This window comes from Arachis hypogaea, chromosome 15 (assembly GCF_003086295.3).
Source record: "Arachis hypogaea cultivar Tifrunner chromosome 15, arahy.Tifrunner.gnm2.J5K5, whole genome shotgun sequence".
Classification (NCBI taxonomy): domain Eukaryota; kingdom Viridiplantae; phylum Streptophyta; class Magnoliopsida; order Fabales; family Fabaceae; genus Arachis; species Arachis hypogaea.
In genome coordinates, this window is record NC_092050.1 from 53,746,622 (window position 1) to 53,771,342 (window position 24,721).

Sequence of the window (24,721 nt, forward strand, 5' to 3'; positions counted from 1 at the left end):
AGCTTGCTTCATACCAACAATCTCCGTGGGATCGACCCTTACTCACGTAAGGTTTATTACTTGGACGACCCAGTGCACTTGTTGGTTAGTTGTATCGAAGTTGTGAATGAAAAACGATTTATTAAGACGTGCGTACAGAGTTTTTGGCACCGTTGCCTGAGATCACAATTTCATGCACCAAGTTTTTGGCGCCGTTGCCGGGGATTGTTCGAGTTTGGACAACTAACAGTTCATCGTGTTGCTCAGATTAGGTAATTTTCTTCTTGTTTTGTTTTCAAAAAAAAAAATTTCAAAAATTTTTAAAAAAATTTTCCTTTATTTTTGAAAAAAATTATAAATCTTTTCAAAAATATATTGTTCTTCAGAATTTTTCAAGAATGAATTCTAGTGTTTCATTATGATTTGTTGAATCCTGGCTGGCTGTAAGCCATGTCTAATCTTTTGGACTAGGGTTTCAACTTATCATCACAAGAGCTTGTTGATTCTCACACACTTAGTTGCTCTATACATGGAAAGTATAAATATCTTCTAAAGCTTGGCTGGCTAGTAAGCCATGTCTAACCCTCAGATTGGAGCTTTAGACTAAGAGTACAAGATTCCTGAAATTCATATTAAAAATTTTGAAATCCTTATTTTTCTTTTTCACATTAATTTTCTAAAAAATACAAAAAAAATTTATAAAATCATAAAAATCAAAAATATTTTGTGTTTCTTGTTTGAGTCTTGAGTCAGATTTTAAGTTTGGTGTCAATTGCATGTTCATCTTGCATTTTTCAAAAAAAATCATGCATTCATGGTGTTCTTCTTGATCTTCAAGTTGTTCTTGGTAAGTCTTCTTGTTTGATCTTGATGTTTTCTTGTTTTGTGTCTTTTCTTGTTTTTCATATGCATTCTTGAATTCTTAGTGCCTAAGCATTAAAGATTTCTAAGTTTGGTATCATGCATGTTTTCTCTGCATGTAAAAATTTTCAAAAATATGTTCTTGATGTTCATCATGATCTTCAAAGTGTTCTTGGTGTTCATCTTGACATTCATAGCATTCTTGCATACATTCATTGTTTTGATCCATAACTTTCATGCATTGCATCATTTTCATGTTTTTCTCTCTCATCATTAAAAATTCAAAAATCAAAAAAATATCTTTCCCTTTTTCACTCATAAATTTCGAAAATTTGAGTTGACTTTTTCAAAACTTTTTAAAATCTAGTTGTTTTTATGAGTCAAATCAAATTTTCAATTTAAAAATCTTACCTTTTCAAAATCTTTTTCAAAAATCAAATCTTTTTCATTTTTCTTAGTTATTTTCGAAAATTTTAAAAATACTTTTCAAAAATTTTTTTCTTATCTTTATCTCCTAATTTTCGAAAATAACATCATCAATTAATGTTTTGATTCAAAAATTTCAAGTTTGTTACTTGCTTGTTAAGAAAGATTCAAACTTTAAGTTCTAGAATCATATCTTGTGATTTCTTGTGAATCAAGTCATTAATTGTGATTTTAAAAATAAAATCTTTTTCAAAACTAATTTCAATCATATCTTTTTAAAAATATCTTCTTATCTTATCTTTTTAAAAAATTTGATTTTAAAAATATCTTTTCTAACTTCCTATCTTCTTATCTTTTCAAAATTGATTTTCAAATTTGTTTCAACTAACTAACTAACTTTTTGTTTGTTTCTTATCTTTTTCAAAACTACCTAACTAACTCTCTCTCTCTCTCTAATTTTCGAAAATATCTCCCTCTTTTTCAAAATTCTTTTTAATTAACTAATTATTTTAATTTTTGATTTTAATTTTCAAAAATTACTAACCTTTTTCAAAAACAATTTTCGAAAATCAATAACTCTTTTTCAAAAATAATTTTTGAAAATTCTCTCTCTCTCTCATATCATTCTATTTATTTATTTATTTACTAACATCTCTTCCTCACTTACCAAAAATCCGAACTCTCTCTCTCTCTCTGAGTTCAGATTTTCTCTTTTTCATTTCTTCTACTCACATAAGGGAACCTCTATACCTGGGCAAAAAGGATCCCTATTATTATTATTTCTCTGTTCCCTTCTTTTTCATATGAGCAGGAGCAAGGACAAGAATATTCTTGTTGAAGCAGATCCAGAACCTGAAAGGACTCTGAAGAGGAAACTAAGAGAAGCTAAATTACAACAATCCAGCAAGCACCTTTCAGAAATTTTCGAACAAGGCAGCCAAAAATAATAATAATGCAAGGAGGATGTTTGGTGACTTTACTGCACCTAATTCCAATTTACATGGAAGAAGCATCTCCATCCCTACCATTGGAGCAAACAAGTTTGAGCTGAAACCTCAATTAGTTTCTCTGATGCAGCAGAACTGCAAGTTTCATGGACTTCCATCTGAAGATCCTTTTCAGTTCTTAACTGAATTTTTGCAGATCCGTGATACTGTTAAGACTAATGGAGTAGATTCTGAAGTCTACAGGCTCATGCTTTTCCCTTTTGTTGTGAGAGACAGAGCTAGAATATGGTTGGACTCTCAACCTAAGGATAGCCTGAACTCTTGGGATAAGCTGGTCAAGGCTTTCTTAGCCAAGTTCTTTCCTCCTCAAAAGCTGAGCAAGCTTAGAGTGGATGTTCAAACCTTCAAACAGAAAGAAGGTGAATCCCTCTATGAAGCTTGGGAGAGATACAAGCAACTGACCAAAAAGTGTCCTTCTGACATGCTTTCAGAATGGACCATCCTGGATATATTCTATGATGGTCTATCTGAATTAGCTAAAATGTCATTGGATACTTCTGCAGGTGGATCCATTCACCTAAAGAAAACGCCTGCAGAAGCTCAAGAACTCATTGACATGGTTGCTAATAACCAGTTCATGTACACTTCTGAAAGGAATCCTGTGAATAATGGGACGCCTATGAAGAAGGGAGTTCTTGAAATTGATACTCTGAATGCCATATTGGCTCAGAATAAAATATTTATTTAGCAAGTCAATATGATTTCTCAGAGTCTGAATGGAATACAAGCTACATCCAACAGTACTCAAGAGACATCTTCTGAAGAAGAAGCTTATGATCCTGAGAACCCTGCAATAGCAGAGGTGAATTACATGGGTGAACCATATGGAAACACCTATAATCCCTCATGGAGAAATCACCCAAATCTCTCATGGAAGGATCAACAAAAGCCTCAACAAGGCTTTAATAATGGTGGAAGAAATAGGTTTAACAATAGTAAACCTTTTTCATCATCCACTCAGCAACAGACAGAGAACTCTGAACAACATACCTCTAATTTAGTAAACTTAGTCTCTGATCTATCTAAGGCCACTGTAAGTTTCATGAATGAAACAAGGTCCTCCATTAGAAATTTGGAGGCACAAGTGGGCCAGCTGAGTAAAAGAGTCACTGAAATTCCTCAAAGTACTCTCCCAAGCAATACAGAAGAAAATCCAAAAGGAGAGTGCAAGGCCATTGAAATGACCATCATGGCCGAAGCCACAAAAGAGGAGGAGGACATGAATCCCAAGGAAGAAGACCTCCTGGGATGTCCAGTGATCAATAAGGAATTTCCCTCTGAGGTACCAAAGGAATCTGAGACTCATCTAGAGACCATAGAGATTCCATTGAACCTCCTTACGCCCTTCATGAGCTCTGATGAGTATTCCTCTTCTGAAGAGAATGAGGATGTCACTGAAGAGCAAGTTGCCAAGTTCCTTGGTGCAATCATGAAGCTGAATGCCAATTTATTTGGTAATGAGACTTGGGGAGATGAACCTCCCCTGTTCACCAATGAACTAAAAGCATTGGATCAACTGAGATTGCCTCAGAAAAATAGGATCCTAGAAAGTTCCTAATACCTTTTACCATAGGCACCATGATCTTTGAAAAGGCTCTGTGTGGCCTTGGTTCAGGGATAAACCTCATGCCCCTCTCTGTAATAGAGAAACTGGGAATCTTTGGGGTGCAAGCTGCTAAAATCTCATTAGAGATGGCAGACAATTCAAGAAAACAGGCTTATGGACAAGTAGAGGACGTGTTAGTAAAGGTTGAAGGCCTTTACATCCCTGCTGATTTCATAGTCCTAGATACTGGGAAGGATGAGGATGAATCTATCATCCTTGGAAGACCCTTCCTAGCAACAGCAAAAGCTGTGATTGATGTTGACAGAGGTGAATTATTCCTTCAATTGAACAAGGACTCCCTTGAGTTTAAAACTCAAGGTCATCCTTCTGTAAACATGGAAAAGAAGCACAATAAGCCTCTCTCAAAACAGAGTCAACCAGAGCCCCCATAGTCAAACTCTAAGTTTGGTGTTGGGAGGCTGATGACAAGTCATCCTAGCCCATTTTAGCTAGTCTTTTTCTTTAGTTTTCATTAGAATTATGCACTTTCTTAAGCTACAAGCAAGCTAATTGAGTAGAATTTCATGTTTCCCTTGATTGAACCAACCATATGTGAATTCATGCCATTTCATGAGGTTTTAAGCTATAATTGTTGCATATTGTGGAAGATTGAATACCTCATGATTTTGAGCAAAACTTTGATTAGTTTGGTTGATCAATGATAGGTGAAGAAGGCTTGGAGAAAGGTTGAAGCAAAGAGGAATGGCTAGGAGTGAAGAGAGGACAATGGAATAAGTGAAAATTGAACCGGGTTGCATGAAGTTAGCCCCAACGTTAGCCCCCTAACTTGGAGGCTAACGTTGGGCATGTGAATCACTCTTTGGAAGTAGCCAACGTTAGCTCCAACGTTAGCCCCCTAACTTGGAGGCTAACGTTGGAACTTGAGAGTTTCTCCCTGGGCTACCAACGTTTGCGCCAACGTTAGCCCCCTAACTTGGAGGCTAACGTTGGCACTTAAATCACAAAGGGGGAAGGCCAACGTTTGCGCCAACGTTAGACCCCTAACTTGGAGGCTAACGTTGGCGCCACTCACACCAAGCATTGCCAACGTTAGGGTCAAAGTTAGACCCCTAACGTTGGCGCCAACGTCCATACCAGAAGGATGTGGTTTGCTGATATGAAAAGTTAGGGTCAAAGTTAGACCCCTAACTTTGACCCTAACGTTGAAGACCAACGTTGGCTAACTCCATTTCCGGTTCAATTGGTTCACTTCGGTTCTTCTTCTATCTTCAAAGAGCAATCAACCAAGGCCTCTTTCAACCCAACTCCACCAAGAGCAAAGGCCCATGATCATCACTCAAAGGCACAAGAAATAGATAAAATAGGAATTTCATTTAATTGTAATTTGTTTTTAATTTCATTTCCATTTTGTAAAGCCTATATAAGGCATCATTTTCATATTTGTGAGGAGGCTGGCTCCAGAAGGGAGCACGAGGATTCAAGAGCTCTCTTTAAATTTTCTTTTCTTTGTTTTTGAATCTTGGGTTGAGAATTGAAGAAATTCTGTTTCAATCTCACCTTGAGAATTCTCTCTGTTTACTTGTCAGCATAATTTCAGTGAATTGTGATTTGAATCAAAACTCTCTTTACTGCTTTCTTCTCTATTTTCTTCTGCAATTATTCTCTGTTGGATCAAGGAAGGAATTGAGATCTAGACTTGGTCTCTAGTCTCATCCAACCCCTGAGATCTTCAACCTCTCATTTAGATTTTGCAATTGAGCCAAGTTGCTCTCTGTTTTGATTTTAAAGTGATTTTCCAAATCTGTTGAACCTGCTGCATCTTTTACTTCTCTGTTTGATTGTCATTTACACTTCCGTGTTTGATTTCATGAATTCCAGTACCTAATTTCTTTTATTCTTCTTGCAATTTAACTTTCCAATTACTTGATCTACTGCTTTCTTTTAATTTCCAGCACCCACTCCCTTTTAATTTCATGCAATTTACATTTCTTGCAATTTAAGATTCTTGCAATTTACATTTCTTGCTTTTTAAGTTTCAATGCAATTTACTTTCTGCACTTTAATTTTCCTTGTCATTTACATTCTGTTGGCTTCAATTGTCACTCAAATCACTCAATGTTAGCTTGACTAAACTAATCACCCACTAAAGTTGCTTGATCCATCAATCCCTGTGGGATCGACCTCACTCCCGTGAGTTTTTATTACTTGATACGACCCGGTACACTTGCCGGTTAGATTTGTGTGTTTTGGGAGAAATTTATCTTTCAACAAAATATTCATCAAGTTTTTGGCGCCGTTGCCGGGGATTGATTAGATTGACAATGATTAAGTGAGGTGGTGATCTAGATCAAGCACTTTTTCTTTAATTTTTGACTAACCTACTAACTGTTTGAAGTTTTGTCTCAACCGGCTACATCCAATTTTCAAGAGAATCACTGTGTTTTCTATTGATTGATTTATATGTCACAGGGAAGAAGAAGTTTCTGAGAAAGAAGAACATCACAACATGAAGCCACAACTCATTACACTAATAGAGAACAATTGTTCCTATGGTGGAAATCCCTTGGAGGACTCTAAACAGCACCTATCCATTTTTCTGAAAACATGTGGGGCTGTCAATCTCAATGGTGTAGACCATGATACCATTAAGCTCATGTTATTTCCCTTCTCACTGAAGGATGAAGCGGCACAATGGCTTGAAACCTTTCCTCAAGGAAGTATAACTAGTTGGGATGAATTGGTTGCCAAGTTTCTAGCCAAATTTTCCTCACCCCAACAAAACATCAAGATGAAAGAAGGAGTACATCCATTCATACAAAGAGAGGAAGAACCACTGTTCAAAGCATGGGAGAGATACAAGAAATCAAATGACAAGGTAGATTTTCGAGCATTCTATGAAGGATTAACCTCCGAAACAAGAAAAGCAGTAGATTACTTCTCAGATGGCCTACTCAAGGCAACAGCAACCATCCAAGGAACTGCAGAGTTCAGTGACAAAAGAGCCAATAACCAACACTCATTTGAGATGCCACGGAATGCAATTTCAGAAAAGGGAGTAATGAATCTTGAAGGAGTGAGAGCAATCATGGATCAAAACAAGCAGCTACACCAGCAAACACAGCAGCAATTGGAATCAATAGCCAGACAAATTGATTCTCTACATTCAGCCACAGTGAATACACAATTTCCACCATGGAAACCACATTCTTATTTAAGAATGAGGGAATCTCAGTATCAGGAACAAAGGGACTTCAACTATAATAACCCCAACTTCCCAAACCTGCAAAAACATCACCATACCAACAAAAATCACTACACACCATCCCAATATACACACCTCCAACCTTATCCTACCCCACCACCTGCCCAAAATGACTTCCATCAATCACCACAATTTACACAGTCACAACCAATCCTAAACCTTCAAAAACTCTATGTTCTAGAAATGATGATGGAAAGGTTTATGAAAATCCAAGAAATGACATTAATAGAGCAGGAGGACATAAGGAAAAACCAAGAGGCATATCTCAAGAGAATTGAAAGGTACATGGAACAAATGGTTCAAAACCCTGCTAAATTGGGTGAGAGAGAAGGAAATATATCCCTAAGAGCCACTGAAGATGACTCGAAGAACAATGAAAAAGCTGCTGAGTTGAAAGGGAAGACAGTTATGGAAAACAAGGAGAAGCCTACGGTAAGAGGAGGAAACCAAAGGCAACTGAGACTTCAACTTCCATGATCAGAGGATGAAGAATGTCAAGCTAGTGACAATAAAAGAGCGCTTGTTGGGAGGCAACCCAACCTGAGGTAGTTTTCTTTCCATAGTTATTTTAATAAAAAGGTTAATTAACTTCATCTATAATGCAAGAAGCTAAGTTTGGTGTTGCACACCAACACAATCTAAGGGAGAATGAAGGATTCTAAGTTTGGTGTTCCACCAAAGTCTTACTTAAAAGCACATTCTCACTTTCTGCATAATATAGGCTTCAAGCATACTGGATGAAATAGTTAGCCATTTTACTGCATTTCTTAGTTTCCAGTTCCATCACTTGTGAAAGAGAAAAAGAAATTATCACACATGGTTAACCATGGGCAAGGTACTAAGTTTGGTGTTCCCACACCAAAGTAAGTTCAAAAAGCCCGCAAATAAATCATGAAAATTAACCATTGTTTCCAAGTGCTTGGGGAACAAGCAACTTTCAATATCATTGCAGAGGCCCATACAAGCTGTTAGAAGGATTAAGCATCATCAACCAAAGAGACAAAAGATGAACTTAAAGGCCAGCAATGATGATGATGAGAAGAAGGAAATCAAGCAAACTTCAACAGGTTGTATTGTTAAGTCATTGTTTTACATCAAATATTGCTGTGATTGAAAGTTGGATTGTATCCTGATCTACCCTGCCTGCATACATAGTATAATTTCTCTCTTTATAATTCAATAAGCAAGATGTTTGATCATTCACAACATTCTTATCTTCAAAACTTGTTTGCACTCAATTTCCAAGAAATGCATCACATGAAAGTTCTTTGGAAAGAAGGATTAAGGAATTAAACAATTTTGAGGCAAGCAAAAGATTAGGAGAAGTGGTGGTTCTGGTTATATGATTTTGTACTGAGGTTGCATGCTTGTGAAAACTTGCATGGGAGCTCATAGGCGGGACAGGAAGTTCAAAGAAGTATTGTGGAGATTCTCAAAAATCTATTGATCCAAGAAGCAGCAAACAAAACAAAAGAAAGAAAAGAAAATACAAAAACAAAAGAACATGGTCCAAGGCTCTGAGCATCAATTACTAGGCAGAAAAGAAAGAAGAAACAATGACTCAAAGAGTTGTTAGCCTAGTAAAATGCTTGTGGTTGAAGTGTGTCAAGGAAAGAGGCTTGAGCAAGTAAATCCTTAGGGGTGCTTTAACACCTAATACCTTAAAACCAACTGGTTTAGGAGTATTGATTGAAAGCTTATCTAAAGAGCCGCTTTGAGACATGATACTTAGAGTCGAGACCAAGGCACAGAAACTATAAGCTGCTTCAAGGTGATTACACATAAAGAGACCTCCATGGTACCATTTGAATGAAAATCCTAAGACCTACGACTCCCAATATGTAAGGACTAGTGAGCACTGAAGCCCTTGCATGAGCATATGATTTAGAGTTCACCCCACTGATACTTGATCACTTCACTCACTGCACTTTACAAGTGTTCCTCAATCCATTTTAATTGAAAGAACCTTGGAGCATAAATCTATTTCTTGCTTGGGGACAAGCAAGCTTTAAGTTTGGTGTTGTGATGACAAGTCATCCTAGCCCATTTTAGCTAGTCTTTTTCTTTAGTTTTCATTAGAATTATGTACTTTCTTAAGCTACAAGCAAGCTAATTGAGTAGAATTTCATGTTTCCCTTGATTGAACCAACCATATGTGAATTCATGCCATTTCATGAGGTTTTAAGCTATAATTGTTGCATATTGTGGAAGATTGAATACCTCATGATTTTGAGCAAAACTTTGATTAGTTTGGTTGATCAATGATAGGTGAAGAAGGCTTGGAGAAAGGTTGAAGCAAAGAGGAATGGCTAGGAGTGAAGAGAGGACAATGGAATAAGTGAAAATTGAACCGGGTTGCATGAAGTTAGCCCCAACGTTAGCCCCCTAACTTGGAGGCTAACGTTGGGCATGTGAATCACTCTTTGGAAGTAGCCAACGTTAGCTCCAACGTTAGCCCCCTAACTTGGAGGCTAACGTTGGAACTTGAGAGTTTCTCCCTGGGCTACCAACGTTTGCGCCAACGTTAGCCCCCTAACTTGGAGGCTAACGTTGGCACTTAAATCACAAAGGGGGAAGGCCAACGTTTGCGCCAACGTTAGACCCCTAACTTGGAGGCTAACGTTGGCGCCACTCACACCAAGCATTGCCAACGTTAGGGTCAAAGTTAGACCCCTAACGTTGGCGCCAACGTCCATACCAGAAGGATGTGGTTTGCTGATATGAAAAGTTAGGGTCAAAGTTAGACCCCTAACTTTGACCCTAACGTTGAAGACCAACGTTGGCTAACTCCATTTCCGGTTCAATTGGTTCACTTCGGTTCTTCTTCAATCTTCAAAGAGCAATCAACCAAGGCCTCTTTCAACCCAACTCCACCAAGAGCAAAGGCCCATGATCATCACTCAAAGGCACAAGAAATAGATAAAATAGGAATTTCATTTAATTGTAATTTGTTTTTAATTTCATTTCCATTTTGTAAAGCCTATATAAGGCATCATTTTCATATTTGTGAGGAGGCTGGCTCCAGAAGGGAGCACGAGGATTCAAGAGCTCTCTTTAAATTTTCTTTTCTTTGTTTTTGAATCTTGGGTTGAGAATTGAAGAAATTCTGTTTCAATCTCACCTTGAGAATTCTCTCTGTTTACTTGTCAGCATAATTTCAGTGAATTGTGATTTGAATCAAAACTCTCTTTACTGCTTTCTTCTCTATTTTCTTCTGCAATTATTCTCTGTTGGATCAAGGAAGGAATTGAGATCTAGACTTGGTCTCTAGTCTCATCCAACCCCTGAGATCTTCAACCTCTCATTTAGATTTTGCAATTGAGCCAAGTTGCTCTCTGTTTTGATTTTAAAGTGATTTTCCAAATCTGTTGAACCTGCTGCATCTTTTACTTCTCTGTTTGATTGTCATTTACACTTCCGTGTTCGATTTCATGAATTCCAGTACCTAATTTCTTTTATTCTTCTTGCAATTTAACTTTCCAATTACTTGATCTACTGCTTTCTTTTAATTTCCAGCACCCACTCCCTTTTAATTTCATGCAATTTACATTTCTTGCAATTTAAGATTCTTGCAATTTACATTTCTTGCTTTTTAAGTTTCAATGCAATTTACTTTCTGCACTTTAATTTTCCTTGTCATTTACATTCTGTTGGCTTCAATTGTCACTCAAATCACTCAATGTTAGCTTGACTAAACTAATCACCCACTAAAGTTGCTTGATCCATCAATCCCTGTGGGATCGACCTCACTCCCGTGAGTTTTTATTACTTGATACGACCCGGTACACTTGCCGGTTAGATTTGTGTGTTTTGGGAGAAATTTATCTTTCAACAAAATATTCATCAAGTTTTTGGCGCCGTTGCCGGGGATTGATTAGATTGACAATGATTAAGTGAGGTGGTGATCTAGATCAAGCACTTTTTCTTTAATTTTTGACTAACCTACTAACTGTTTGAAGTTTTGTCTCAACCGGCTACATCCAATTTTCAAGAGAATCACTGTGTTTTCTATTGATTGATTTATATGTCACAGGGAAGAAGAAGTTTCTGAGAAAGAAGAACATCACAACATGAAGCCACAACTCATTACACTAATAGAGAACAATTGTTCCTATGGTGGAAATCCCATTAGAGGACAATTCAAGAACATCACAACATGCAAGCTGCTAAAATCTCATTAGAGATGGCAGACAATTCAAGAAAACAGGCTTATGGACAAGTAGAGGACGTGTTAGTAAAGGTTGAAGGCCTTTACATCCCTGCTGATTTCATAGTCCTAGATACTGGGAAGGATGAGGATGAATCTATCATCCTTGGAAGACCCTTCCTAGCAACAGCAAGAGCTGTGATTGATGTTGACAGAGGTGAATTATTCCTTCAATTGAACAAGGACTCCCTTGAGTTTAAAACTCAAGGTCATCCTTCTGTAAACATGGAAAAGAAGCACAATAAGCCTCTCTCAAAACAGAGTCAACCAGAGCCCCCATAGTCAAACTCTAAGTTTGGTGTTGGGAGGCCACAACCAAATTCTAAGTTTGGTATTCAACTCCCATATCCAAACTCTAAGTTTGGTGTTGGGGAGTCTCAACAATGCTCTGAACATCTTTGAGGCTCCATGAGAGCCCACTATCAAGCTATTGACATTAAAGAAGCGCTTGTTGGGAGTCAACCCAATTTTTATTTATCTAATTTTTATTTTCATTGTTTTTCATGTTTTATTAGGTTCATGATCATGTGGAGTCACAAAATAAATATAAAAATTGAAAATAGAATCAAAAACAGCAGAAGAAAAATCACACCCTGGAGGAGGATCTTACTGGCGTTTAAACGCCAGTAAGGAGCATCTGTCTGGCGTTCAACGCCAGAACAGAGCATGTTTCTGGCGTTGAACGCCAGAAACAAGCAGCATCCTGGCGTTCACAGTAAGGAAAGCTGGCGCTGAACGCCAGAAACAAGCATCTGGCTGGCGTTCAACGCCAGAAATATGCTGCATCTGGGCGTTGAACGCCCAGAACAAGCATCAGTTCGACGTTTAAACGCCAGGATCTGTGAATCTCACAAGATCCCCACCCACCTCACCCCCTCTCTCTCCATTCATGGTCATCCCTTCTGTTTTCTATTCACCACTCACAGCCATACACATATCCATCCATCTCCTCCATATCTTCTTCTTCTATTCTTTCTTCTTTTGCTCGAGGGCGAGCAACATTCTAAGTTTGGTGTGGTAAAAGCATAAGCTTTTTGTTTTTCCATTACCATTGATGGCACCTAAGACCGGAGAAACCTCTAGAAAAGGGGAAGGGAAGACAAAGGCTTCCACCTCCGAGTCATGGAAGATGGAAAGATTCATCTCAAAGGTCTATAGCTCAGTGGTAGAACATGTGGCTGCAAATCAAGAGATCCCTGAGATACCTCAGGGGATGCACTTCCCTCCACATAAATATTGGGAGAAAATCAACACCTCCCTAGGAGAATTAAGTTCCAACATGGGACAATTAAGGGTGGAACATCAAGAGCACTCCATCATCCTTCATGAAATTATAGAAGATCAAAAAGCAATGAGGGAGGAGCAACAAAGACAAGGAAGAGACATAAAAGAGCTCAAGGACATCATTGTTTCCTCAAGAAGGAAACGCCACCATCACTAAGGTGGATTCATTCCTTGTTCTTACATTCTCTATTTTTCATTTTCTTTATGTTAAGTGCTTATCCATGTTTGTGTCTTATTACATGATCATTAGTCTTTAGTAACTTTGTCTTAAAGTTATGAATGTCCTATGAATCCATCACCTCTCTTAAATGAAAAATGTTTTAATTCAAAAGAACAAGAAGTACATGAGTTTCGAATTTATCCTTGAACTTAGTTTAATTATATTGATGTGGTGACAATGCTTCTTGTTTTATGAATGAATGCCTGAACAGTGCATATGTCTTTTGAAGTTGTTCTTTTAGAATGTTAAATATGTTGGCTCTTGAAAGAATGATGAAAAGGAGACATGTTATTTGATAATCTGAAAAATCGTAAAATGATTCTTGAAGCAAGAAAAAGCAGCAAAGAACAAAGCTTGCAGAAAAAAAAATAGCGAAAAAAAATAGAAAAAATAGAGAGAAAAAGCAAGCAAAAAAAGCCAAAAGCTCTTAAAACCAAGAGGCAAGAGCAAAAGGCCAATAACCCTTAAAACCAAAAGGCAAGGGTAAATAAAAAGGATCCCAAGGCTTTGAGCATTAGTGGATAGGAGGGCCTAAAGGAATAAAATCCTGGCCTAAGCGGCTAAACCAAGCTGTCCCTAACCATGTGCTTGTGGCGTGAAGGTGTCAAGTGAAAACTTGAGACTGAGCGGTTAAAGTTAAGGTCCAAAGCAAAAACAGAGTGTGCTTAAGAACCCTGGACACCTCTAATTGGGGACTTTAGCAAAGCTGAGTCACAATCTGAAAATGTTCACCCAGTTATGTGTCTGTGGCATTTATGTATCCGGTGGTAATACTGGAAAAAAAGTGCTTAGGGCCACGGCCAAGACTCATAAAGTAGCTGTGTTCAAGAATCAACATACTGAACTAGGAGAATCAATAACACTATCTGAACTCTGAGTTCCTATAGATGTCAATCATTCTGAACCTCAATGGATAAAGTGAGATGCCAAAACTATTCAAGAGGCAAAAAGCTACAAGTCCCGCTCATTTGAATGGAGCTATGTTTCATTGATAGTTTGGAATGTATAATATATTCTCTTCTTTTTATCCTATTTGATTTTCAGTTGCTTGGGGACAAGATACAATTTAAGTTTGGTGTTGTGATGAGCGGATAATTTATACGCTTTTTGGCATTGTTTTTAGTATGTTTTTAGTAGAATCTAGTTACTTTTAGGGATGTTTTTATTAGTTTTTATGTTAAATTCACATTTTTGGACTTTACTATGAGTTTGTGTATTTTTCTGTGATTTCAGTTATTTTCTGGTTAAAATTGAGGGACTTGAGCAAAAATCAGATTCAGAGGTTGAAGAAGGACTGCTGATGCTGTTAGATTCTGACCTCTATGCACTCAAAGTGGTTTTTCTGGAGCTACAGACCTCAAAATGGTGCGCTTCCAATTGCGTTGAAAAGTAGATATCCAGGGCTTTCCATCAATATATAATAGTCCATACTTTGGCCGAGTTTAGACGACGCAAAAGGGCATTGAACGCCAGTTCTACGCTGCTGTCTGGAGTTAAACGCCAGAAACACGTCACGAACCAGAGTTGAACGCCAGAAATACGTTACAACCTGGCGTTCAACTCCAGAAAGAGCCTCTGCACGTGTAACATTCAAGTTCAGTCCAAGCACACACTAAGTGGGCCCAGGAAGTGAATTTCTGCATCAATTACTTACTTCTGTAAACCCTACTAACTAGTTTATTATAAATAGGACTTTTTACTATTGTATTAGACATCTTATGATTTTTAGTTCATCTTAGGATCATATTGATCACGTTTTGGGGGGATGGCCATTCGGCCATGCCTGGACCTTTCACTTATGTATTTTCAACGGTAGAGTTTCTACACTCCATAGATTAAGGTGTGGAGCATAAGCTGTTGGGGCATCTCATCCCTCTTGGATATATTACCAAATCTTTGGCATGGGGAACAAGATTTACAAAAGGCAGTAGCATCTTTAAAAAGAGTAGGCCACCAGAATCGACAGCCTAAAATTTTTCTAGCTGTTCTTTGAGGACCAAAATGTCCACCACTCTCAGATGAGTGGCAGGCTTCTAAAATAGACTGGAATTCTGATTGAGGCACACACCTTCTAATTATCTGATCAGCATCATACCTCCATAAATATGGGTCATCCCAGATATAATATTTGGACTCACTTTTCGACTTGTCTTTCTGATGCTTAGTAAAATTGGGAGGAAAGGTATGACTAACTAGATAATTAGCTATAGGCGCATACCAAAGAACTACTTCAGATATTGCTTGCAAGCTATCAAATGGAAAAGCATCATTGATAGGAGTGGAATCAATCTTAATGTGTTCAAGGCGACTCAAGTGGTCCGGCACTAAATTCTGGGAACCACTCCTATTCTTAATTTCTAAATCAAATTCTTGCAGCAGCAATATCCAACATATTAGCCTTGGTTTGGACTCTTTTTTTGCTCATAAAGATTTTAGAGCTGCATAGTCCGAGTACACTACCACCTTAGTACCAAGTAAATAGGGTCAAAATTTATCCAGAGCAAAAACAATAGCCAGAAGCTCTTTTTCAGTGGTAGTGTAGTTAGACTAAGCAGCGTCTAAGGTCTTAGATGCATTAGCAATCACAAAAGGATCCTTATCTTCGCGCTGGGCCAGCGCCGCTCCTACTGCATGGTTGGAGGCGTCACACATAATCTCAAAGGGCTGGCTCCAGTCTGGCCCTCTCACAATCGGAGCTTGAGTCAAGGTGATCTTCAGCTTATCAAACGCTTCCATACAGTCCTCACTTAGCTCGAATTCAACATCCTTCTGCAGCAGTCTGGATAAAAGCAGTGCTACCTTATTGAAGTCCTTGATAAATCTCTGGTAGAAACCTTCATGGCCAAGGAACGAACAAACTTCCCTGACGGAGGAGGGGTAAGGTAAACTAGAAATGACATCTACCTTTGCTGGATCTACAGAAATACCAGTATTAAAAACAACATGTCCTAGAACAATACCTTGTTGAACCATTAAATGACATTTTTCAAAATTTAAAACAAGGTTTGAACTAACACACCTGTCTAATACTCTAGCTAAGCTATCCAAGCAAAGGTTAAAAGAATCACCATACACACTAAAATCATCCATAAAAACTTCCATACAGTCCTTAAGAAGATCTGAGAAAATACTCATCATGCACCTTTGAAATGTAGCCGGTGCATTACATAAGCCAAAAGGCATCCTCCTGTATGCATATGTTCCAAAGGGACATGTAAAATTAGTTTTCTCCTGATCTTCTGGAGCTATATGAATTTGAAAATATCCTGTGTAACCATCTAAAAAGCAGTAGTCTGATTTACCTAACAAGCGATCAAGCATCTGATCAATAAATGGCAGGGGATAGTGATCCTTGCGAGTAGCCTAGTTGAGGTGCTTGTAATCAATGCAAACCCACCAGGCGTTCTGCACTCTAGTTGCTATGAGCTCTCCTTGCTCATTCTTCACTGTAGTGACTCCAGACTTCTTGGGCACCACTTGTACTGGGCTGACCCATTTGCTATCTAAGATATCAGCTTCCAGCAATCTGGTCAGTTCCTTCTTGACAAAATCCAAGATGGTGGGATTTAGTCTTCTTTGGGTTTGACGGACAGGCCTTACTCCCTCTTCCAAAAATATCATGTGCTCACAGACTTGAGGGCTGATGCCTACTATATCCGCCAAGCTCCACCCAATTGCTTTCTTGTGTCTTCTCAGCACACTAAGTAGCTGCTCCTCTTGTTGGGAAGTGAGTTCCCTTGCAATGATAACTAGGAGCTTCTGATTAGCCTCAAGGTATGCATACTTGAGGTGAGGTGGAAGGGGCTCTAACTCCAATTTTTGCTCATGGCTAGGAACTTGATCATCCGTAGCCATTGATGGTGGCAAGGTATCTTCAATAAGCTCAGGGGGCTTCTCCACACTTGCACCTTGCTCCATGTGCATCTCTTCTACTTCTTCCTGGTGGATTTCAGCCACGGTCTCATCAATGGTGTCGCATTAGAAGATAGAATGGTATTCCGGAGGGTGCTTCATAGCTTCATCCAGATTGAAGCTCACTGCTTGGCCGTCTATCTAAAAAGAATACGTTCCTAAGATGGCATCCAGTTTGAACTTTGAAGTGTTCAGGAATACTCTTCCAAGCAGGATAGATGACGGTCTTCCTGAGTCATTAGGGAATATCTCTAAAATATAGAAGTCAACGGGAAATGCGAGCCCCTTAATTCTCACCAGCACGTCTTCAGCAATTCCAACCACTGTGATGATGTTTTTATCTGCTAAAACAAAACGAGCTGCCGACCTTTTTAACGGAGGGAGCCTCAAAGCATCATATGTAGACAATGGCATAATACTCACGCACGCTCCTAAATCACACATGCAGTCAGAAAATATTACACCCCCAATGGTACAGTTAACTATGCATGGACCCGGATCACTACATTTTTTCGGTATATCACCCATTAAAGCAGATATAGAACTACCTAAGGGAATAGTTTCTAATTCATTAATTTTATCCTTATGCATGCACAAATCTTTTAGAAACTTTACATATTTAGGTACTTACTGAATAGCATAAAAAAGGGGAATAGTTACCTCAACCTTTTTGAAGATTTCGACCATTTTGGGATCGAGCTCCATCTATTTTCTGGGTTTCCTTGCAAGGTATGGAAATGGAATAGGGATAGCGTCTCTTGCAGCTTTAGCTTCCCTTGGTTCTCCATTCATTGGTTGAGTTGCTTCTTCTTCAATCATGTCTTGTACTTCATTTTCCTCTTCAACATCCTCCACTTCAACCACGTCCTCAACTGGGGCGTTTTCTTATGGGCTTAGCTCCTCGTGACTCCTCTCTTGTAGTGTGGTTCTAGACCTCAATGTGATGGCATTGATTCCACTCTTGGGGTTGGATAAAGGTTGAGAAGGAATGGCACTAGAGCTTAGAGGCTGATTGTTGGGAGTAGATAATGACTCTATCTGAGAGACGAGAGCTTGTAAAGTGGCTTTCAGACCGTTTATGGTAGAGTTAAATGTAGTCTGCATGTCTTGTTGCCCTTGTGAAAGGGTATGAAGTATCTCGTCATTAGAAGAGGAAGGGGGATAAGTGATCTGAGGTGTCTGCTGTTGGTTGTTCTGAGGCACTTGGGATTGCCTTAGGTGAGGTGCTCTGTAAGGTTGATTCTGGTTCTGCTGTTAGTATGGAGAATTCTACTGATATTGATTTTGTTGATTGTTATTATTATTCCACCTCTGATTTCCCTGGTTGTCTCTGCCTCCTCTGTTATAGTTGTCCCTCCAGCCTTGGTTGGAATTATCCCTCCAGCCTTGGTTGGAGTTGTCTTGCCAACCTTGGTTATAGTTCCCACCTTGGTTATAGTTGCCGCCTTGTTAATAGGAACCTTGAGTTGGGCGGTCATAGAAATTGTGAGTAGCTGCCAAGGTGTTGTCCTCTTATTGGAGTTGCAGACACTCATCAGTATAATGACTATAGCATGCACATATCCCGCACACTCTCTGAGGAACCAGTTGTTGACTATGTTGTGGTGAGAGATGCTGAGATTGTTATTGATTCAGTTGTATCTACTTTAGTAGGTTGGTCATCTCACACAGAGTGTGTGTCAGAGCAGGAGTCTCACTGCTAGAGGAAACCTCTGCAACAGCCTTGGGATGGCTGTTCCTATGTCTAGCATTCTGAGTGGACTTAGCTAGGTCATTGATCAGTTGCCATGCTTCGTCTGCGGTCTTGTACTTTTTAAGAGAACCATTACTCGTGTAGTCTTATCCTGGGGCTTCATGCCTTGTGTGAAGTAGCTGATCAACACTAACTTTTCAATCATGTGGTGGGGGCATGCGTCCAGAAGATTCCTGAAGTGCTCCCAATACTCATAAAGGGTTTCTGATTCGCCTTGAATAATGCAGGAAATTTCTTTCCTCAGTCTATCAGTAACTTCAGCTGGAAAGTATTTTTCCAAAAATTCTCTCCTGAGCGTATCCTAGTTAGTGACAACTACTTCAGGTTGAGTGTAGTACCACTCCCTTGCCTTTTCCTCAAGAGAAAATGGGAAGGCGGCCAGCAAAATAGCAGTCTCATCTGCACCGTGATTCCTAACCGTGGAACAGGCTGTCTGAAAATCCCGGAGATGCTTTATAGGCTCCTGAGCAGGTAAGCCATGAAACTTAGGTATCAAGTTGATTAGCGCTGTCTTCAGTTCAAATTCTGCAGCCAGATTTGGGTGACGCGCTTGATACGGTTGCAGTGTAAAGTCTGGAGCTCCTGCCTCCTGGAGAGTAATCCTTCTGGGTTCCGCCATATTACCTGCACGTAAATGAATAGAATCAATAGTAGAGGAGCTTGTTTCTTCCTCAGATGGCGGTTCAGATTCGCCCTCAGATGAGACTGGTGAATTGATAGTAACCACTTCACCACCCTCAGAGGCTAACCGACGTCGAGCTGGCTTAATACGTGAAAGAGTTCTTTCAATTTCAGGATCAAATGCGGCTAAGCTCGGATCAGACACTAAACGCATCATTCAACGAATGAAACATACAGTTCATGGTAATAAAATAAAATAAAATATGCAAATAAATAAAATTAAAAATATTTACACCAACTAATAATTTAGCATGCTATTGCAACTCCCCGCAATGCCGCCAAAAATTGACGTGGCAGAAATTAGCCGATTAAGAAATTAATATAAGAAATACGTTGCAAGTACAGTTCTTAACCAGCAAAAATCCGCTTATCAATTAAGAAGGGTTGTCACAAATTTTAGAATAAAAATATTAGAAGTAAGAATCCTAGGTCGTCTCCCAAAGAGTTGACAAAAGAGTGCTATTTTATTAGTCAGGAGTTTTCCGAGAATTTTTAAGAGTTGGAGTACAGGAAATTAAATGATTGTAATTTAAGGCAATGAAAATTAACGAGAGAATTTATATAATCAAATAAAAGCCTTGACCGGGGGTAGATTAATTGGAAGTTCTATCCTTGTTGGTTTTTCCCAGGTGGAATAGCAAGAGGTTGTTGTTCTACTTAGTCATCCCTTACTAAATAAAGGAAAGTCAAGCAACCAACTAATCAACTCTGAATCCCAAGTCCTAATCCTCTCCTTAGGAAGGGTTAGAGTCAGCGACTAGAGAGTTAGCCAACAACTTCCAATTTAACTAATCACTTGAGTATTCCAATTCTAGGTTCTCCTTTTAATCAACCCTCAAGCCAAGTTGGGAGTCTACTCCATTGAAATGAATACAACGTTCACAGGCATATAAAGGGAATAAAAAGAAGACATGATAAATTAAATAATAACTAAAAATTAATTAAAAATAAAAATAGTACTTTACATTAATAAATCCCAAAATGCAACATCCTTATTTGAACAGGGTTAATGGGCAATTAAAAGAGTAAATGAATAAGCAAACAAACTAGAATAATGGAAACGTCAATGGAGGTAATGACTCTTCTCAATATCCAAAGCAAAAGCATAAAAAGCATAAAGACTAGAACTATGAATGTGAAGAAAACCTAGAGAAAGAGTGATTTCTCTCTGAAATTCCAATCTAAAACTAAAAACTATGCGAATGAGAATGTATGTTGAGTCTCTGCTTGTCCCCTAGCTCTAGTCTGTGTTTCTGGGCCGAAAAATGGGTCCAAACTTGGCCCAAAATTGCCCCAAGCATTTTCTGCGATTTTTACAGGTCGCGCATGTCACGCGTACGCGCCAGTCACGCGTGCGCATCGTTTGGCGAACTTCCTTGTCACGCGTACACGTCAGGCACACGTACGCGTCGCCGTGCAAAACTCCAATTCACGCACACGCGTGAGCCATGCGTGCGCGTCGATTCTCGCTGGTTGTCTCCTTTATTTCTTGTGTTCCTTCCATTTATACAAGCTTCCTCTCCATCCTCTAACCCATTCCTTCCCTATATAGCCTGAAAACACTTAACACACAGATCACGGCATCGAATGTGATAAAGGGAAATTAAAAAATATTAAATTTAAAGGTCTAGGAAGCAAGTTTTCAATCATAGAACAAACTCTGGAAAGGAATTGTAAAATTATGAAAATCATATGAATAAGTGTGCAAAGGTTTGATAAAAACCACTCAAATTAGCACAAGATAAATCATAAAATAGTGGTTTATCAAGTTGCCATTGATAGGTAGTTTTCTTCTTTTCATACTTTTGCATATCTTGCTTTGATTGCTAGGTTGCTTATTAGATTCATGCTTTGATTAGAATAGTTGTTTTTGAATTGCATTTTGGTTAAAGTGCAAGTTTTGTTTGTTTTGGCTTTGAAAATTTTTCAAAAACCAAAAGATTTGTTGTTAAATTTGAATTTTGGGTGATTTAGAATGTTTATGGTTAGGAGAGTGTTAAATTCTACTTTTATGTTTCTAAAAAAAAGGGTCAATTCACACTTAAGCGTGGGCCATGCTTATGCGTGGATTGCCATAGGGGGACTCCTAGTACAAACACCAGAGATTTGTGCTAGAGTTGTGCTGCAATCCACGCGTAAGCATGGGCGACGCTTACGCGTCGATTGTCCCTGCTACAATCCACGCGTAAGCATGGGCGACACTTACGCGTCGATTGTCCCTGCTACAATCCATGCTTAAGCATGGTGGATGCTTATACGTGGATTGCACCCTGTTTTTCTCCTTTCTCCTTTCTTCTTCTTTCTTCTCTCCTTCTTTTTTCTTTCTACCTTTCTTCTTCTCTCTTCTTCGTTTCTTACTTTCTTCTTTTCCCTCTCTTCAAAATATATATATATATATTTTCTCATCTTTCCTTTTCTTTTATTGCATTTGCATACTTTTATTCATTGAATTTTAATTTTATTTTTATAGCTTGTTCTTATTTTCATTTCTAAATTTCTTATTTTAACATTGTTGTTGAATTCTCATACTCAATTGTTGAGATTTTCTTGGTTAATTTTGGTGCTTCTTGACTTGTTTGATATTGTTGGGTGATGAAATTTCTAAGTCAATGCTTAACCTTTGATGATACTTACATCCTTTGTGCATTGATAGGAACTTGCATGTCTTTCATGACCCACTCATTCCTACTTGAACTTGATGCTTTTGAGTGTTCTCCTCATGTCATTTACTTTTGCCTTGATTTTACTCGTGCATCAAGTATTATTGATATGTCTTCTCTTATATTGCTCTCTCTTCTATATGTTACAGCTGCCATGTAGTTGAGAACTACACTCTTACTTGGCATTAGCCCTTGCCTATGTTCTATTTGCCTTAATATTTTCGTCGTAGGGTTAATTTCTTTCTTTTTCTTTCCTTTTAGGATGGCCACCAAGAAGGAAGGGAAAATTTTCAAAATGTGGCGACAAACAAGTCATCCGCATAATTTTTTGAAGAAACTCATCAATTGTAGCAACCTATCCACCTTGCTCATCTTTGGATGCACTGAGGATGGTGTAATCTTCAAGTGTGGGGAGGTCGTTCGACCGATCTCTGTGGGTAACAATTTTCTTTCTCAACACCAATTCATAATTTTCTTTGTTAGCTAGTTGTTGCAATGCATGATTGGTTGCATGTTAGTTAGAATTTGTATATATTTTACCAACTCTTTCTTGTTAGGACTACTTGGTTAGGCTGATAACTTCTTTTTAAAGAAATCATCTTTAGGGCATGCTACCAATTTGAAAAAAATTTTGTGTTAATCTTGCTTGAAGAATTTATTTTGGAACATGGTTTTTGAGCCAAGAACACAAGCATGTGAGTTTTGAGCCTAATTGCGTGGTTACATCTTATAACCACTATTTTTTTCTTTCTTGTGTGCATCATTCTCTTTCTATGATTGTAATATTTGATTTGTTTGATTCTATATGTCCATTCATTTGTGTATACATGCATTTATATGATTGAGGCCATTGTTTCAATTAGCCTTACCTTTTATCTTCGATTGTTAGCCAACTTTGAGCCTACGATTAACCCACTTTGTTCTTAATTTAGCACATTACAAGCCTTAAAGTGATAAACAATAAATGTCCTTAATTTGGATCTTTGATTAGCTTAGGCTAGTGAGTGTGTGTATCATTCAAGTGTCGGGAAACTTGGGACATTGGTTGAGGTAAAAGGGTGTTTTGTATTTCCATTAAAAATCATAGGAATTAGGTACATACTCATGTATTAATTATGTTTAAACCATATGCATTGATATGTTTGTATATACTTTATTGCAAAAAAAAATATTATATATACAAAATAAAGAAAAATATATATCAAAAGAAAAATAAAAAGAAAAAATAGAAAAAGAAAAATATATATAGAAAAAAAAATGCAATACAAAATGCCCCAAAGCAAAGTAATAATAACAATGCATATGGAATGTGAATTGTATGGGTTGTTATATGTGTTTGGTGAGAGCTTAGGTTAATCAAAGATTCAGATTTTAAGCTCACTTGACCATATGCATCCTTACCTTTACCCTAGACCCATTACAATCTATGAATAAGTCCTCATGATAAATGTATGCATGCATTGAATAATTGTTGATTGTTAGATGAAAAACAAATCATGGAAAGCATGGTTATAAGAGAATTGAGTGATCAACCCTATACACTTGAGCGACTAGAGCGGATACACTTCCGGTGAGGGTTCAATGCTCAATTCCTTGTTCCCAGCTTTCATGAGCTTTCTTCTTGCAAGTCTATTTGAACTTCATTTTGATATTTGAATTGGTGGGATTCATGAATCATCATACTACTTTTGCCCTACTTGTTCATGTATGTCTTGGAGATTGATTTACTTTTAACCAAGTAGATAGAGTCATATTGCATTTAGTTGCATGCATGTAGATAAGTTTATACAGTTTCTTTGCATTGAATAAATGTTCATACTCCTTTTCTTGTCCTACTTTATTCTTAGCATGAGGACATGCTTAGTGTAAGTATGGGGAGATTTGATAAACCCTAATTTTGTGGTTTATCTTGTGCTTAATTTGGGGGATTTTATCACCTTTTCCCATATTTATTCACTAAAATAGCATGGTTTTGTAAATTCTCCTTAAATTGTGCTTAATAGTGAAAACATGCTTTTTAGGCCTTAAAATTGATAAATTTAATTCACCTTAATTCCATTCGATGCCTTAATATGTTTGTTATGTGATTTCAGGTTTAGAAGGCAAAGATTGGGTTGAAGGAATGAAGAAAAAGCATGCAAAAATGGAGAACTCATGAAGAAATGAAGGAATTGCTAAGCTGTCAATCCTGACCTCTTCATACTAAAACGATCATAATTTGAGCTACAGAGATTCAAATGAGGCGGTTTCAGTTGCGTTGGAAAGATAACATCCGGGACTTCAAAATGATATAAAATTTGCCATAGTTGCCTTGCGTTTGATGATGAGTACGCATCGTTCCATGCGCACGCGTCGCAGGAGTAGCGTGACTCACTTAAGACAATTCGTGGCCAGCGATTTCTGAAGCATTTTAGGCCCAATATAACTCATTTTTGATGCTATTCAACCCAAGAATTGAAGGGGAATGAACCAAGTAGACATAGTTTAGTTTTTTTCATGTTTTAGGTTGGAATTCTAGAGAGAAAAGCTCTCTCTTCTCTCTAGAATTAGGTTAGATTAGATTCAAATCTCTTCCTAGATCTAGATTTTAATTCTTGTTTTCATCTACTCTTCCTTTCAATTTCTTGTTGCTACATCTTTACTCTTTTAGTTCCTTTTGTTAATTTCTTATTCTAGTCATTTTTATGTTCATGCACTTTTGTTCCTTTTGATTTCAATTAATGCAATTTATGTTTTATGTTTGTTTATTATTTAATTGCTTTGTTCTTGTTATTTCCTTGCATTTGGTAGTGTTAGATTTTATATTTCTTGTCATTTTACTATGCTTTTCTTTTATACCTTCCAAGTGTTTGATAAAATGTTTGGTTGGATTTTAGTGTAGATTTTTCTAAACCATACAAAA

General features: G+C 37.9%; 1 non-coding gene across 1 annotated transcript; it reads right to left on the bottom strand.

The window, feature by feature from the left end:
* Positions 1-2,592: 2,592 nt before the first annotated feature.
* LOC112752175 (small nucleolar RNA R71) lies at positions 2,593-2,700 on the bottom strand. Its single transcript, XR_003176622.1, has one exon. It is a non-coding gene; the product is annotated as a small nucleolar RNA R71 (small nucleolar RNA).
* Between the last annotated feature and the right edge of the window lie 22,021 nt (positions 2,701-24,721).